General features: G+C 40.3%; 1 protein-coding gene across 2 annotated transcripts in view; it reads left to right on the forward strand.

Annotated features, from left to right (window-relative positions):
• The window catches only part of PID1 (phosphotyrosine interaction domain containing 1), a 257,491-nt gene that overhangs the window by 159,090 nt on the left and 79,239 nt on the right, over positions 1–19,162 (forward strand). The gene's annotated exons all lie outside the window — the stretch shown is intronic.

A 19,162-nucleotide genomic window follows, 5' to 3' on the forward strand; every position in this document is an offset into this window, starting at 1 on the left:
AAGCATAGTATAATCTCTGAACTGGGAACATTTAATTTAGTCACCTCATTTAAAAAAATAAATGCAGCTCAGACTAAATTTAGGTTTTTTCTTGTATTTTTCTTTCTTTCTTTTTTTTCTTTCTAAATAGCAGGTCAGATATCAGTAATACATCCATAAATGTGAGACATAGTCACAAGTCTCATTTTCAGGGTCTGTTAAACTGACTAAAGGCAAATATGAAGCGTGAGAAAAGGACTTTAACATGTAATTATAGAGAATTAAAGGTGATGCTATCAGATTTACTGCCAGACATAACCTCAGTTCTTTCTTGTTTGTAACTGTTGAGAGCATTAAGATAATCTTTTATCAATTTTTTTCTTTTTCTTATTTTGTTACAATTAAAAAACATTTTTTTCTTTACCCAAAATAAGTAAAATGTCAGTTGCCTGGGAGAAGTCAGAAGGAATACCACAGCAGTAAAATGGAGCCATCCCAGGATAGAAAGATTATGATAGGAAAATAGATTGCCTAATACCCATCTACTGCAGCCACCAACAAAAGCAAAGCTCCAGACTTCTCTTTTGAAACTCCTCCTTAGGTCAAAAAGAAAATAATAAAATTAACTCAGCATGATGCCTGAAGAGTAAACATTTCATTTTATTTTGTCTTTGCCCCAGGTTTTAACAAACACATACACAGAAAGTCTCTCATGGTATCCTCAAGTCTTTCTGTGATTTATTTACCATGTAGCAGAGTCTGACAGAAAGGGAAAGGCAGCATCTCCTGCAAAGGCAGCATCTCCTGAGGGAAGTTCATTACCTGGAATTGGTCTACTTTGTCCACTAGCATCTTAAAGAAAATAATTGCAAATCATATAGCTGATAAGGGATTTGTATCCAGAATATATAAAGAAATCTTACAACTCTAATAAAAAGGACAAATACCCAATTTTAAAAATGGGTAGATAATTAGCCATTTCTCCTGAGAAAATATACAAAGGGTCAATGTACACATGAAAAGATGCTCAAAGTCTTTCAACAGTAAGGAAATGCAAATCAAAACTATCACACCCAAAACAAAACAACAAAACAAAACAGAACAGAACAAACAAAAAAACCTATCACATCCACTAGAATGGCTAGAATCAAAAAGATAATAAGTGTTGGTGAGGATTTGGGGAAAGTGGAAACCTCATACTCTGCTAGTGGGAGTATAAAATGGTACAGCCATTTTGGAAAACACACTGGCGGTTCCTTAAACAGTTAAACTAGAGTTATTATATCACCTTAAAAAGTGAGAGTTATTTTATCACCCAGCAGCAATTTCATTCTTAGGAAACAATATCCAAGAGAAAAAATCCCAAAAGAAATGAAAATATATACTCCATAAAAACTGGTACACAAATGTTCATAGTAGCTTTATTCACAGTGGCCAGAAAATGCAAATAACCCAAATATCCATCAGCTGATAAATGGATACACAAAATGCGGTAAACCCATAAAATGGAAAATTATTTGGCAATACAAAGAAATGAAGCACCGATACCTGCTACAACGTGGATGAACCTTGAAAACATTATGCTGAGTGAAAGGAGCCGGTCACAAAATACCATATATGATATGATTCCATTTATATGAAATGTCCTAATGGGCAAATCTACAGAGACAGATAGTAGATTAGTGTTCTCCTGGGGCTGGACAGGGGTGGGCAGGTAGTGGGGGAGTGACTGCTCATTGGGTATGGGGTTTCTTTTTTGGAGTGATGAAAATGTTCTAAAATTAGATTGTGGTCATGGTTGCACAACTCTGTGAATATACCAAAACCAGTAAGCTGTACTTTTTAAATGAGTGCATTGTGTGTTATGTGAATTGTATCTCAATTGTGTCTCTCTTTTTAAAGTAAGATTGATTTCATCCAGTTCCAATACCGAAATATAACCCTGCCGGGGAGGGTGTACTGGCTCAGTAGTTTATAATGCTGTCCAGTGGGTTCCAAGTTCTGGTTCAAAGTTGCCTACTAAGGAACTGGTAACAGCTCTTAGCTGTTCCAGTGATCCCCTTCTCAGCACCTCTCCCTTTCCATTCCACACCATCCACACTGAGATGTGTCACTTCTTGCTTCAGGGCAGAAGGTTTGCTAAAAGTTCATAATATTTGCTAATGAACTTACTCGATGAAGTACACAGTATGGAAGCCCTCAAACCTGATTTCCAGGAGTGACTATGGTAGGCTTGCTTTCCTTCAATATGCTCTACAAATGCTGGCTGCCTGCTTTACCAGTGAACACAACTGGCTGTGTGATGCTGGAAATACGTAGAGCTTTCTCTAATCTGAGTGCCTTTGGTCTGGGTCTTGGTTTCACTGTAGGGTGGCACACACTCCAGTGATCCATCAGCATTCTCTAGGCATGGTGGCCTTGGGGAAAGGAGTTGCAAAACTCGTTTAGAGGGAAGAATAACTTCCTGCTTGGGATTCCAGTGGAAAACCATTCAGCCATTGCTGTGTGCCATTGCACACTCTATGTAATGCCGTTGGACTTTTCTCTAGCAAAGACACACATGGATGTGACTGTTTAAGCCGTTATGCCCAACATTGTATGGACTACATTTATTTAAACATTGTAGGCACATAATAAGTTTTGTTGAATTAATTAATAATTGCATAGAAACCATCTCTCTGCCACTTTGTGCAAAAGAGACCTGGATTGTTATAAATTATATAAACTTTTTCATTAACTTTTCAGCTATGGAAACTATTATCTCAGTAAAACTTTACTGTATAGGGAAAGCAAACACTGATTCTCTCAGAGATATTTATGAAAATTGCATTTTTTAAAGCAATGACAGTCCAGCTCTTTATATAGTTCATTCTCTTACTTCATTCAACCCTTTCTTTTTTTTTAATTTATTTATTTAGTTTTGGCTGCATTGGGTCTTCGTTGCTGTGCAGGCTTTCTATAGTTGCATCGAGTGGGGGCTGCTCTTTGTTGCGGTGCACGGGCCTCTCATTGCGGTGGCTTCTCTTGTTGCAGAGCATGGGCTCTAGGCGCGTGGGCTTCAGTAGTTGTGGCATGTGGGCTCAGTAGTTGTGGCTTGTATGCTCTAGAGCGCAGGCTCAGTAGTTGTGGCACACGGGCTTAGTTGCTCCGCCAGGGAGCATGTGGAAGATCTTCCTGGACCAGGGATTGAACCCATGTCCCCTGCATTGGCAGGCAGATTCTTAACCACTGCACCACCAGGGAAGTCCCCAGGCCTCTTCTTGATGGGACCTTTTTGCAGTCTCCTTCCCTGATAACTTGTTAAAAACCTCAGGGTCCCTATTCTTCTCTATCCCTTTGTCCTTTGTTTTCTCTACAGCCATAATCACTCCCTGTTTGCTGCATATTTATTTCTATATTGTTTATATCTCCTCCATAGAATGTAAGCCTGATTAGGGCAGGACCCTATTCATCTTTTTTGCTGTTCTGTCCCTAGTACCTTGATCAGTGTCTGGCTTCTTGTAGGTACTCAATAAATATTTATTAAATGAATAAACAAGTATCACACACACTCCTCTCCCCACACTACAGTTTGAGAAGAGAGCCCCACAGAGCTTATAATGAATGAATGAATATGTCCATTTCTCAGTTGTAACTACTCATTACCCAGCTTCCAGAAACCTAGATCATACTGATGAAGTAGAGGGAATGTAGGAGTTTGGAAGGACCTTCTTATTCAACTACCTTTCCTGACGAGGAGACTGAGGGTCCAAGTGGTGAAGGGACTTTCCCTTGGTCAAAAGAAAATGACAAAACAAAGACTATACCTCAGATGATGTGATTCCTACGTACATGGTTCTCGAAGTTAGAATGTGTAGAAAAACACTAAGTTACATTGGAATGTTTAGCTGTCCTGATATTTACTAACCATAGAGTAATGCTATATTTTAAGTATAACCCAGATGTCAGTTGGGGAACCTTGTTCCTTTGAGATTCAACAATAACTGGCTGAGACCCCCATCGCCCATGTGGTACTCAGAGATTTTGAGGTGTAGGGAGAGGAGGCTCTGTATTCCTACTTTGTCCTAATTAGTTCAAGATCATTGACTTTTCTTGTACATGCTGTTTCTTTGTCACCTCACTATGCCCCCAAGTTGCCTCTCTAGGTATTTTGATAAATCAAAGGAGAAATTATACCATTCCTTTAGGAAGGCAAGAGTGGTTTCCCATCAGCATTGGCTTTAAATAAAGAATAAATAACACAAGGTTGAACTATTTTCACCCACTGACTACTGCTATTTTAGGGTGTTAACTATTTTAGGGTGCTAAAATGTAAAGGCATTGTCCTGATAAAGTAATACATTGCTCTTGTAGAGATGAATGATACAACAGGAAGTACACTGACTTTGTGGGGGATCTTGGCCTTGCCATGTACTCACAGTGTGGTTTTAGACAAATGAATTGATATCTTTAAGCCATAGTTTCTTGATTGTAAAATAGAGAAAATGGTACTTACTCTGGGTAGTGAGAAAAAAGTGAAGCAATATATGTAAAAGCTTTGTTATAGAATGCTCTATGCAAGTAACATCACCATTGCCACAGCACACACGTTTTATTTTTTATGAATTTATTTATTTTATTTATTTTTGGCTACATTGGGTCTTCGTTGATGCGTGCAGGCTTTCTCTAGTTGCGGCGAGCTGGGGCTGCTCTTCGTTGCAGCACGCAGCCTTCTTATTGCAGTGGCTTCTCTTGTTGCGGAGCATGGGCTCTAGGCACGCGGGCTTCAGTAGTTGCAGCATGCAGGCTCAGTAGTTGTGGCTCACGGGCTCTAGAGCGCAGGCTCAGTAGTTGTGGCACACAGGCTTAGATGCTCTGTGGCATGTGGGATCTTCCCGGAGCAGGGCTCGAGCCTGTGTCCCCTGCATTGGCAGGCGGATTCTTAACCATTGCACCACCAGGGAAGTCCACAGCACACACTTTTAAGGTAGTTCTATTTCTTTAGAAAGTGACTTCATGATTATCCCAAGCTTCCTGTCCAAGGCATTTGCTCCTTAGTAGCTGAAACTTTGAAAATGATATCCCCCCTGGAGTGAAAAAGGTGGTCCAGGTAAAGAAAACAAATTATGCATAATAAGTTAGAAAGCAACTTGAGAAATAGTCTGCCCCAGTTGGATTTTTTTGAGCAGGTAAGTGAAGTTTCATCAAATTAGCTAAATTCTTGTGTTCAAGATTCTTTTGCTGCTGAGATATACCAGATTTCTTTTCATAGTTACACAGGTCAGCATCTTGTTTTTTTACTGACTAAAGGAAACAACATTACATTGGCAGAGATCCTGCCCTTCTTGGTAGGATTGACACATTTTGCCTTCTGGATATATTTTACTTTAAATCCTTTTATGGTTAATACTTTCCTGTGAAGAAACAGTGTGTTAACATTGTTTGAATAGACCAGCAAACACATAGGTCGCTTTTGATTGCTTTCTCACTTGTGTGGGACAGATAATGGTTTCTCTTCTCTGTTCCTTTTGCTGTTCCAAAGCATTGCATCATGGCATCTCAAAATATGGGGTCAGTAGGATTGTTTTTCCCCTTCATAGAAGAAAGATTGGGGTGTGGAGCTATAAATGACTTACCATTAGTCTCAGAGCTGTAGTAACAGAGCTAGGATCTTTTCCTTCCCTGTTATAATACTAATGACAACCTCTTGGCATTCTTCTGAGACACACGCACGTGAATAAGTAGACATGAGGATCATTTGTTAAGCCTGGAGAAGTGGAAAATAATATTCTAGTGCCCCACTGAAATAATATTGTTTATTGTTACCAATCCTGAATAGGGGAGAATCTTCAGATAAGCCACCACTTTTTTTCCCTTTTGTTAACCTGTGTCTACATTGGGAGGACCAAAAGAGATGGATGATGTGAAAGAAGGAGGAAATAGAAAAAGAAATTGAACAAATCTCATTTCCTTCCCATTGAATTATCCATGTATTAATTTTCTCATCAAGTATTTTTTGAGTGCTTGCTATGTGCCAGGTTCTGTTTAAGTCACTGAAGATAAAAGGGTAAAGAAAATAGGAACCGTTCCAGCCTCATGGAACTTCCAATCTATTGAGAGAGACAGGCAGGCAGTGGATCATTAACTGCTCAATAACAATGATTGCAACAAGAGTAAATGCTTGAAAGGAAAATACAGGGTACCATGAGCCCCTGTAACAGGGCATCTCAACTGAGCATGGGAGTTCAGGAAGTCTCCTGAAGAAGTGCTGTTAGCTAAGACTAGAAATCTGGGTAGCAGGTGGCAGGTGGTGGATGCTTGGTGGTAGAGGGATACGGAGAGTCCAGGCAAAGACAGGAGCATGAACACAAGTCCTGAGGTAGCAAGAATCTTGGCATATTTGAGACACACAGAGATGGAAGTGAGAGAGCAAGTGGAGGGAGATGACAGAGATAAGCAGGTAAGAGCCACTGACGATCATTGGTCTTGGTCTTGCAAGAGCCTTGATGATGATGCAGAAGATTTTGACCTGTGTTGTAGAGCAGTGGGAAATTATTAAAAAGCTCAGAGCAGACAGGGGTATCAACACTCTGGCTGCAGAGAAAGGAAGGATGGAGAAAGGCAGGGCTGCATGAGAGACCTATTAGAAGATTTTGGCAGTAGTCCAGGGGAGCAGTAATGTTGGCTTTGACTTGGGGTTGTGGCAGTGGAGAGAGGCATGATAGATCTGAAGGCAGCCTGGATTGCAGGTGAGGCCTGAGGGAGAGGACAGTTTTGGTTATGACTCTTGGATTGGGGCATTGGAGACTTGGGGGTATGACATGATTCCATCTATTGATACAGGGATACCTGGAAGAACAATTTTTTTTCCCCTTGGGGTGGGCAGCAACACAAGAGTTATCTTTTGGAAGAACTAAGTTTGATATGTGAGCCACTAAAATAGACATCGATCTTGGCTCTATTGATCCAGGGCTCAGAATAGAGAACTAGACTGAAAATATACACAGCTGAGCTGTCCACTTATAGATGGTATATAAGACCATGGAGGGGGATGAGGTCATCAAAGAGAAGAGCCAGATGAGAGAAGAGGAGGGCCCAGGTCATGCCCCAAGGAACGGATGCTTGGTCTGTTAAGATGTGCCATTACAAGAGATCATGTCTGGTAAGGGTTAGGGTAGGTGTGACAGAGTTGCAGGCAATATTTAGAGATCAGGAGAAGAACCTCAGAGAGGAAACTGAGAACAAGGAACCATGGTGGCAGGCCAAAAGCCAGGAGGAAGTGATGTTGTGGAAGGCAAAGGAATATGTGTGAGATGTTACTGAGGGCAGGGGGAGGATGTGGTACCATTAGGAGAGTAGATAACCCAACTCAAACTGGACTGAACACTAAAGTAGAAAGTCTCAGGATGTGATTTTTCTCTAATATCTCCATGGCTCATTTCTAAATTATGTAGAATTCTCCCTACTGAATATTTCTAATGATCAAAATGATTTATTGTTTTTTTGAGTTTCACTTGGAAGCCAGTTGGAAACACATGAAGTGATTAAAAACTGAACTCAGTTGACTCGCCTCTGGATTTTGGGCCACATAAAAGCCACGTAGTAACTTTTTATAAATGCTGTTTCGAATTATTAAATTGAAGACCTTGACAAAATAAAATATTGAAAATAGCCTTTCTAGTATTACTAGATGAAGTTGGGCATGTCTGGTGTGTCTTTTTTGTGAACTAATGTTTCCATAGTTTCCTGATAAATGTTTGAATCCTGCCTATGAATAGGGCAGAGGGTAAAGAACAAGATTTAGGGATGTTCCAGGTGGTCCAGTGGTTAAGCCTCCACACTTCCAATGCAGGGGGCATGGGTTGATCCCTGGTTGGGGAACTAAGGTCCCACATGCCTTGCGGTGTGGCCAAATAATAAAAAAATAAAATAAAGAACATGATTTAGGTGAGGCAAGATTGGAGCTAGGGTTCCAGATGGCAGAGTAGAAGGACGTGCACTCACTCCCTCTTGCAAGAGCACTGGAATCACAACTAACTGCTGAACAATCATCGATAGGAAGACACTGGAACTCACCAAAAAAGACACCCCACAACCAAAAACAAAGGAGAAGCCACAATGAGATGGTAGGAGGGGTGCAATCACAATAACATCAAATCCCATAACTCTGGGTGGGTGGCTCACAAACTGGAGAACAATTATACTGTGGAAGTCCACCAGCTGGAGTGAAGGTTCTGAGCCCCACATCAGGCTTCCCAACCTGGGGTTCCGGCAACAAGAGGAGGAATTCTCAGAGAATCAGACTTTGAAGGCTAGCTGGATGTGATTGCAGGACTTTGACAGGACTGGGGAAAACAGAGACTCTTCTCATGGAGGGCACACACAAAGTAGTGTGTGCATCGGGACCCAGGGGAAGGGGAAGGAGAAGTGACCCCATAGGACACTGAACCAGACCTACCTGCTAGTGTTGGAGGTTCTCCTGCAGAGGTTGGGGGGGATGGCTGTGACTCACTGTGGGGACAAGGACACTGGCAGTAGAAGTTCTGGGAAGTACTCCTTGGCATGTGCCCTCCCAGAGTCCACCGTTAGCACCGCCAAAGAGCTTCAAGCCTCCAGTGCTGGGTCGGCTCAGGCCAAACAACCAACAGGGAGGGAACTCGGTCTCACCCATCAGCAGATAAGCAGATTAAAGTTTTACTGAGCTCTGCCCACCAGAGCAAAACCCACCTCTACCCACCATCTGTCCCTCCCATCAGGAAGCTTGCACAACAAGCCTCTTAGATAACTTCATCCACCAGACGGCAGACGGCAGAAGCAAGAAGAACTACAGTTCTGCAGCCTGTGGAACGAAAACCACATTTACAGAAAGATATACAAAATGAAAAGGCAGAGGACTATATACCAGATGAAGAAATAAGATAAAACCCCAGAAAAACAACTAAATGGAGTGGAGATAGGCAACCTTCCAGAAAAAGAATTCAGAATAATGTTACTGCAGATGATCCAGGACCTCGGAAACAGAATGGAGGCAAAGATCGAGAAGATGCAAGAAATGTTTAACAAAGACCTAGAAGAATTAAAGAACAAACACCTAGAAGAATTAAAGAGCAAACAAACAGAGATGAACAATACAATAACTGAAATGAAAAATACACTAGAAGGAATGAATAGCAGAATAATTGAGGCAGAAGAACACGTAAGTGATCTGGAAGACAGAATGGTGGAATGCACTGCTGCAGAACAGAATAGAGAAAAAAGAATGAAAAGAAATGAAGACAGCCTATGGGGCAACATTAAACGCACCAACATTCACATTATAGGGGTCCCAGAAGAAGAAGAGAGGCAGAAAGGACCTGAGAAAATATTTGAAGAGATCGTAGTCGAAAACTTCCCTAACATAGGAAAGGAAATAGCCACCCAAGTCCAGGAAGCGCAGAGAGTCAAGGCTAAACCCAAGGAGAAGCATGCCAAGATACATAGTAATCAAACTGACAAAAATTAAAGACAAAGAAAAATTATTAAAAGCAACAAGGGGAAAATGACAAAAAACATACAAAGGAACTCATACGGTTAACAGCTGATTTCTCAGCAGAATCTCTACAAGCCAGAGGTGAGTGGCATGATAAATTTAAAGTGATGAAAGGGAAGAACTTACAACCAAGATTACTCTGCCTGGCAAGGATCTTATTCAGATTTAATGGAGAAGTCAAAAGCTTTACAGACAAGCAAAGGCTAAGAGAATTCAGCACCACCAAACCAGCTCTACACAAATGCTAAAGGAACTTCTCTAAGTAGAAAACACACGAGAAGAAAAGGACTTACAAAAACAAACCCATAACAATTAAGAAAATGGTAACAGCAACATCCATATCGATAATTACCTTAAATGTGAATGGATTATGCTCCAACCAAAAGACACAGGCTCACTGAATGGATACAAAAACAAGACCCATATATATGCTGTCTACAAGAGACCCACTTCAGACCTAGGGACACATACAGACTGAAAGTGAGGGGATGGAAAAAGATATTCCATGCAAATGGAAATCAAAAGAAAGCTGGAGTAGCAATACTCATATCAGATAAAATTGACTTTCAAATAAAGAATGTTACAAGAGACAAGGAAGGACACTACATAATGATCAAGGGATCAATCCAAGAAGAAGATATAACAATTATAAATATTTATGCACCCAACATAGGAGCACCTCAATACATAAGGCAAACTCTAAAAGCTATAAAATAGGAAATCAACAGTAACACAGTAATAGTGGGGGACTTTAACACCTCAGTTACAACAATGGACAGATCATCCAGACAGAAAATTAATAAGGAAACACAAGCTTTAAATGACACAATAGATCAGACAGATTTAATTGATATTTATAGGACACTCCATCCAAAAAGAGCAGATTACACTTTCTTCTCCAGTGCACACGGAAGATTCTCCAGGATAGATCACATCTTGGGTCACAAATCAAGCCTCAGTAAATTTAAGAAAATTGAAATCATATCAAGCATCTTTTCTGACCACAACATTATGAGATTAGAAATCAATTACAGGGAAAAAAACGTAAAAAACGCAAACACATGGATGCTAAACAATACATTACTAAATAACCAAGAGATCACTGAAGAAATCAAAGAGGAAATCAAAAAATACCTAGAGACAAATGACAAGGAAAACACGATGATCCAAAACCTATGGGATGCAGCAAAAGCAGTTCTAAGAGGGAAGTTTATAGCAATACAAGCCTACCTCAAGAAACAAGAAAAATCTCAAATAAACAATCTGGACTTACAGCTAAAGAAACTAGAGAAAAAAGAACAAACAAAACCCAAAGTTAGTGGAAGGAAAGAAATCATAAAGATCAGAGCAGAAATAAATAGAAACAAAACAATAGCAAAGATCAATAAAACTAAAAGCTGGTTCTTTGAGAAAATACACGAAATTGACAAACCATTAGCAAGACTCATCAAGAAAAAGAGGGAGAGGACTCAAATCAATAAAATTAGAAATGAAAAGTGAGAAGTTACAACAGACACTGCAGAAATACAAAGCATCCTAATAGACTACTATAAGCAACTCTATGCCAATAAAATGGACAACCTGGAAGAAATGGACAAATTCTTAGAAAGGTATAACCTTCCAAGACTGAAACAGGAAGAAATAGAAAATATGAACAGACCAATCACAAGTAATGAAATTGAAACTGCGACTAAAAATCTTCCAACAAACAAAAGTCCAGGACCAGATGGCTTTACAGGTGAATTCTATCAAACATGTAGAGAGGAGCTAACACCCATCCTTCTCAAACTCTTCCAAAAATTGCAGAGGAAGGAACACTACCAAACTCATTCTACGAGGCCACCATCACCCTGATACCTAAACTAGACAAAGATACTACAAAAAAAGAAAATTACAGACCAATATCACTCATGAATACAGATGCAAAAATCCTCAATAAAATACTAGCAAACAGAATCCAACAACACATTAAAAGGATCATACACCATGATCAAGTGGGATTTATCCCAGGGACACAAGGATTCTTCAATATATGCAAATCAATCAATGTGATACACCATATTAACAAATGGAGAAATAAAAACCATAGGGTCATCTCAATAGATGCAGAAAAAGCTTTTGACAAAATTCAACACCCATTTATGATAAAAACGCTCCAAAAAATGGGCATAGAGGGAACCTATCTCAACATAATAAAGGCCATATACGTCAAACCCACAGCAAACATCATTCTCAATGGTGAAAAACTGAAAGCATTTCCTCTAAGATCAGGAAAAAGACAAGGATGTCCACTCTCACCACTATTATTCAACATAGTTTTGGAAGTCCTAGCCACGGCAATCAGAGAAGACAAAGAAATGAAAGGAATACAAATTGGAAAAGAAGAAGCAAAACTGTCACTGTTTGTAGATGACATGATGCTATACACAGATAATCCTAACGATTCCATCAGAAAACTACTAGAGCTAATCAATGAATTGGGTAAATTTGCAGGATACAAAATTAATGCACAGAAATCTCTTGCATTCCTATACATTAACAATGAAAGATCAGAAAGAGAAATTAAGGAAATCCCATTCACCATTGCAACAAAAAGAATAAAATACCTAGGAATACACCTACCTAAGGAGGTAAAAGACATGTACTCAGAAAACTATAAGACACTGATGAAAGAAATCAAAGATGACACAAACAGATAGAGAGATATACCATGTTCTTGGATTGGAAGAATCAATATTGTGAAAATGACTATACTACTCAAAGCATTCTACAGATTCAATGCAACCCCTATCAAATTACCAATGACATTTTTTACAGAACTAGAACATTAAATCTTAAAATTTGTATGGAGACACAAAAGACCCCGAATAGCCAGAGCAATCTTGAGGGATAAAAAATGGAGCTGGAGGAATCAGACTTCCTGACTTCAGACTATACTACAAAGCTACAGTAATCAAGATAATATGGTACTGGCACAAAAACAGAAATATAGATCAATGGAACAGGATAGAAAGCCCAGAGATAAACCCATGCACCTATGGTCAACTAATCTATGACAAAGGAGGCAAGGATATACAATGAAGAACAGACAGTCTCTTCAATAAGTGGTGCTGGGAAAACTGGACAGCCATATGTAAAAGAGTGAAATTAGAGCACTCCCTAACACCATACACAAAAATAAACTAAGAATAGATTAAAGACCTAAATGTAAGACTGGATACTATAAAACACTTAGAGGAAAAATAGGAAGAATGTTCTTTGACATAAATCACAGCAAGATCTTTTTTGACCCACTTCCTAGAGTAAAGGAAAGAAAAACAAAAATAAACAAATGGGACCTAATGAAATTTAAAAGCTTTTGTACAGCATAGGAAACTATAAACAGATGAAAAGACAACCCTCAGAATGGGAGAAAATATTTGCAAACTTATCAACAGGGAAAGGATTAATCTCCAAAATATATAAACAGCTCATGCAGCTCAATATTAAAACAACCCAATCCAAAAATGGGCAGAAGATCTAAATAGACATTTCTCCAAAGAAGACATACAGATGGCCAAGAAGCACATGAAAATCTGCTCAGCATCACTAATTATTAGAGAAATGCAAATCAAAACTGCAATGAGGTGTCACCTGACACCAGTTAGAATGGGAATCATCAGAAAATCTACAAACAACAAATGCTGGAGAGGGTGTGGAGAAAAGGGATCCCTCTTTCACTATTTGTGGGAATGTAAATTGATACAGCCACTATGGAGAACAGTATGGAGTTTCCTTAAAAAACTAAAAATAGAATTACCATATAACCCATCAATCCCACTACTGGGCATATACCCAGGGAAAACCATAATTGAAAAACACACATGCACCCCAATGTTCATTGCAGCACTATTTACAATAACCAGGTCATGGAAGCAACCTAAATGTCCATCAACAGACAAATGGATAAAGAAAATTTACATGGTACATATGTACAATGGAATATTACTCAGCCATAGAAAGGAACAAAACTGAGTTATTTGTAGAGACGTGGATGGACCTAGGGACTGTAATACAGAGTGAAGTAAGTTAGAAAGAGAAAACAAATATCGTATATTAACTCATATATGTGGAATCTAGAAAAATGGTATATAGATGAACCGGTTTGCAGGGCAGAAATAGAGACACAGATGTAGAGAACAAACATATGGACACCAAGGGGGCTAAGCGGGGTGGTGGTGGGATGAATTGGGAGGTTGGGATTGACATATATACACTAATATGTATAAAATCGATAACTAATAAGAACGTGCTATATAAAAACATTTAAATAAAATTCAAAAAAAGATTTCGGTGAAATATTTTTTAAATACAGATTAGGAAACAATACTACTCTGAAGAATTCATACTATGTATTTCCTCTCCTTAAATTCTACTTTGAAAAGTATAGCTTACAGTAAATTTTTGAAAATGCTCTAATTTGGGGTTGATTTTATAGAACGTCATTCTTAAGAACCGCATGAACTGAATGAGCAGTGTGAATGAACAGCTGAATGAACAGTGTAGCTGCTTGTTATGGTTGGTTGTTTGAGTTCTTTGCATAAAAGAGCAGTGTAAAACAAGAAACTGGATTCTCAGTTGGATGTAAATTCCAGATATCTATCGTTCTTTCAGAAAATTAATATGAGTGCAAATCTAAACTCTGATTTTTTTAATCTCTCAGTAATAACATGTGAAAAGTAAATAAAGGAAGGAAATAACTAAATTTTACCTTTCCAGTTAAATTAGGTCTATTATTGACTGAGAGTCAGGAGACTTGGTATTTATAGCTGCAACAAAAATTAATGGAAAATACATTGTGCAAATTCTTAGAGATTCTTAAGACACACGTTCTGATTTCAGGTACGTCACATTTCAATAAGTCGATACAAATAATTACAAAACAAGGAAATAATTTCTATTACAAAGATGGATTTTAGGAACTCAGAGGAGGAACGTGGAATGGTATAGGGAAGGATTCACAGAGGATATAATAACGTGAGCTGAGTCACCTTGAGTAGTCAACGTGAAGAGTAAAGACTCAGAGGAAGGGGTCGTTTGGCACGTTTAACACGAAGTTGCGTTTAGTGGAATGGAGGAGAATGTCAACGTAGAGAGGACAGATTATGAAGGACCTGCAGGCCAAGTTAAGGAGCTATTGAAGAATTTCAAGCAGTTGCTTAGTAGGTAATTTATGTATCATGGGAGGTCATCTGTGGCAGGGGTTAGAGTGGAGAGCAGGTCTGGAGGCAGGGGGACTGAAAAAGGTGCTATTGCAGTGGTCCAGATACACTACGGAGGGAGGCAGAGCAAGAGAAAATGAGCAGTGAAAAGATGGCTGCACCTCTCAAAAGCATCCTTAAGGAGCGAGAAACAAAGATCTGGATTATAAATTCAAGTTTGTAACGTGTACAGTTCTCCGGAGAAGAGAGAGAAATTTACTTAAAGGAATTGGCTGACATAATTGTAGAGGCTGGCAAGTCTAAAATATGCAGGGTGGGCCGGCATGATATTAGCATACAATATTGGATTTTCGTGTGGCAGAGATCCTTGGTATGGAGAGAGAATCTTCCAAGACCACAGATAAAGTGAAACATTGTTCATGTTATGAGGCTGAATCAACCCATTCTGGGAAGGGGGGTTTCATGTGCAGCGGTGGCATCTGTGAGCTGATTTTTTTTAGTTGACTTGCTCCCCTGCAGGTGTGAGGCTTTCAGAGATAGACAGAATGGCTCATTTTTCTAAAAACATGTTAGAAACACTTCACCCCTTCTATTTAAGACAAGTGTTTCTAGACGTGAAGTGCATTGATACTGCTGAGTATATTGCTAGGGAAGTTTAAGTTGTGAACCCTAACGCTAATGGAAAAGTTAATCATCAGAAGCATTTTCTTGTTGTCAGAGAGCCTAGGAAAATACCTGATAGACTCAAAGCTTTTTCGTTATTCTCTACCTTTCGAGGGTGAGATTTTGTTTAACTTGGTTTTGCCGACAGTATATGTGGGCCAGTGTGAGCTGAGAGCTCAGTATGGATGAAATAGTTTTAGCATTGAAATGATAGATGAGAAGCTATTAGCAGGGCTAGTGGACATTTGTGAATCAGTTATCACATGCCATACAGTGGTTGGAGCGTTGTGTAATTCACTGTCATACGGCTCTAAAGATTTCAGGACCTTCAGACTATCATCTTCTCCCTCAATCACAGCAATTCGAGCATGATATTCATCTTTGAAGCTTTGGGCCAGCTTTTCTCTTTTCTTGTTAAGGTCACTAGAATTTTGTCTCTGACATTTTGAGACAATTTTTAGAAAGATCATTTCCAAGTTATTTCAAATTACTTTCATTCTTATTTTGATGTCATTTGATTTATCACATAAGCGGGACTTCAGGCCCACTGCTGTCCTTGGACAGGCTGTTTTAAATCTCTTTTACTTCTCAATCAGTAGATTCCATATTAAAAGGCTTAAAGGATTTAAAATAAGTCCATTAAAATTTTTAATCCTCTGTCTCATTTTGGAATAGTGTTTCTGTTGTTTCCCCGACATGGAGTATTCAATCTGTGCAGAAAAAAGGATCAGAAAAGGAATTCATTTTCTTTCACTTAAGCTGGGATACAGGGAGTGAAAAGTGGCCCTGTTTGAATTTCTCTGCCCTTATCCCATATCTTTCCTCCATCCTTTTTATGCTTTTTAAAAGGCGGATTTCAAATAAATATACAACACTTTAACTGAAGACTTTCTGGGTCAGAAAATATCGCTCTATCACTGTATCTTATTACGATTTAACTTCTGAGACAATAAAAATTCCAGTTTAAGCGGATGCCAGTTCTGTAATGGAGATCCATGGGAGATGCCTCAGTACTTTTATTTGAAATTTTTTCTCCACTTGAAGCCCTTCTGTGCCAATATCTGGAGGGGTGACTCCTCCCGTGCTGCTAGCATCTGCCATTCTGCCATCTTTCCTTGCCGCCTCAGGCTCCTTCTGGACTGTCCAGGTGAGTCTGGGCAGGGAGGATGATGGAGGGGATGCAGAGAGTAAAAGCAGGCTCATCGCACTGACCACCCATCCTCACTTCCCCGCTGGTATTACTCCTCACACCCCAGCAAGGACTAGACCGTTCCCAAAATGTGATAGGCTAGGGAGTACTTAAGGGTTTTGTTTGTTTGTTTTTTAGATTCCATGGGAATGTAAATAAGATACAATAGTTATGACATTTTTTGAGTTGAAAGTTCAATCCATACAGAAATGATCAGTTGCCTTTTTTGTCTACCTTATGTTTGTTTGTAATACTTATAAATAATATAGTCATATTCATTGAGATGTAAGTTTCCTTATTTATCCCATACAGTTAATGGTTTTCTTTCAGCTGTCATCTCTGATTTTTAAAAAAAGTTTTGCAACTTTTTTTTTTTTTTTTTTTTTTTTTTTTTTGCGGTACGCTGGCTTCTCACTGTTGTGGCCTCTCCTGTTGCGGAGCACAGGCTCCGGACGCGCAGGCTCGGCGGCCATGGCTCACGGGCCCAGCCGCTCCGCGGCATGTGGGATCTTCCCGGACCGGGGCACGAACCCGTGTCCCCTGCATCGGCGGGCGGACTCTCAACCACTGCGCCACCAGGGAAGCCCCAAGTTTTGCAACGTTTTAATTTCAGTTCTTATAGCTTTTTCTGCTCTAATGGCAAAACTGTCCCTACCTGTCTCTGCCCCATGAGAATGCCCTCCCCACTATTGTAGCCGAGGAATTGCTCCTTGGCTCTGCCTCCCGTTTTCTCAGGGAACCCCTCCTCCCTACTCCTCCCTCACTTAACCTTGCCTTTCCCCAGCACAGACTCTTCCGGTCAGGTGGGACTCGTATGTTTGTCCTAACCTCTCCCAAGTTTGGTTGCTGGCGGCTCGTCTTTCCCAGCCGTGGGTGGGTCATTGTCACTCCCACACCCAGCTCTGCCTCCTGGATCTCCAGCCCAGCTGAGTCCCGATCCACCCCTATGTCCAGGAAGGTGCCAGGGCATCCCTGGCATGTGCCAGAAGACAAGGAACAAGGATACAGAGCACATAAAACCAAAGGATCTTGCTGCTTCTATCATAGAGCCTTTAAAATCGACCTAAGAGTGTTGCTGTGTTCCAAAGGCACTGGGGTCTGAGCATGTCTTGCAGGGTGAAATCCAGGCACCTGCCCAGCAGAGGAGGCAGACATTCCCCCAGATCCTTCCAAGGAACGTGAACAGGTGGAGCATCTCCTCCAGGTATAGAGCAACTAACTGGAGTCCTTGTTAATATGTTTCGTATGATGAGGTAGAGTACTTTAAACAGCTTGGGTTTTTAAAGAAAAAAAAGTGGGTTTATAACATAGGGCAGCTGCAATGACTGAATCTGCTTTCCCCGATGCACTGCAGTCCTGGCCAGACCATCTATGCAGCTGCTGTTTACTCACCAGATACAGATCGGTTGGACTGCTTTTCCTCCAAACCCCCAGGACACCAAGCCTTGCCACGGTGTAGTAGATTCCAGGTACTGCATCTGTGTTCTTTGGATGCGTGTGCTCTAATTAAACATATAAAATAGGATTACGTCAAATAATCATAAAAATAGATCACACTTCACTTTACTTTTCATGAAGATTATGCCACTCACCCACCCTCAGTAACTCACCTGCAGTGGTGATTTTGGGGGTGATACTGATGAAGGTCCTACATCACCCATCGTCTCTTGCCTGATGCCTCCTGGGATGGGAAATATGCATTTGTAGGATCACTGGTGGGGAGGTAATGATGCAGTTTGTGTCTACGGACGGGGCCACGCGGGATTCAGCACCACGGCCTCCAGTACATTAATATGTCAACGAGTGTGTGGCTGACACACCGGCTTTTCTACCTCCCTAATTACCTGGAAGCTTCCACGTTATTTTTCTGACTCCTTGCCATGAAGACACAAGTACAGACGGTATTAGAACTCAGAGGTTTCTGCAGCCTGGAGAAGCTTGTATGTGCCCCCAAAGGCGTCCAGTGCCTTCTGTTAAAGAAGGCTCAAAGGATCTCCTCAAATAGGTGATCTGACTGCCAAATCACCACAATGACTTTCATGATGATTTTTTAGCAGAAAATGATTTTTTTTTTTTTTTTGCGATATGTGGGCCTCTCACCGTTGTGGCCTCTCCCGTTGCGGAGCACAGGCTCCGGACGCACAGGCTCAGCGGCCATGGCTCACGGGCCCAGCCGCTCTGCGGCACGTGGGATCCTCCCAGACCAGGGCACGAACCCGCGTCCCCTGCATCGGCAGGTGGACTCCAACCACTGCGCCACCAGGGAAGCCCCAGAAAATGATTTTAAGGACTGAACTCTATTGTCTGCATTTATCCCTGTTGAATCAGCAAGACCTACAAGTCTTGGTATTAGCCTCTTCTCATAACATTTTATTACACTGAATTATTATTATCATTATTATTAAGTACACTGAATTAACCATGGGATATGACCTAAGCATTTCCTATATACTTTGTCAACATAAAATTTAATTGATAAAAGTGTTCCTTTTAGAAGTGTCCCATTTTTTTCTAATTCTGTTTTGTAGTAAGGATACAGTTTCATTACTCCATTATTAAGTCTGATTTGCGGATTCTCCAGAAAGGAAGAGTTCAGGCTTTTGATTTCCTACCACCAGTAGC

The sequence above is a fragment of the Delphinus delphis genome, chromosome 7 (genome assembly GCF_949987515.2).
Source record: "Delphinus delphis chromosome 7, mDelDel1.2, whole genome shotgun sequence".
NCBI classification, from domain to species: domain Eukaryota; kingdom Metazoa; phylum Chordata; class Mammalia; order Artiodactyla; family Delphinidae; genus Delphinus; species Delphinus delphis.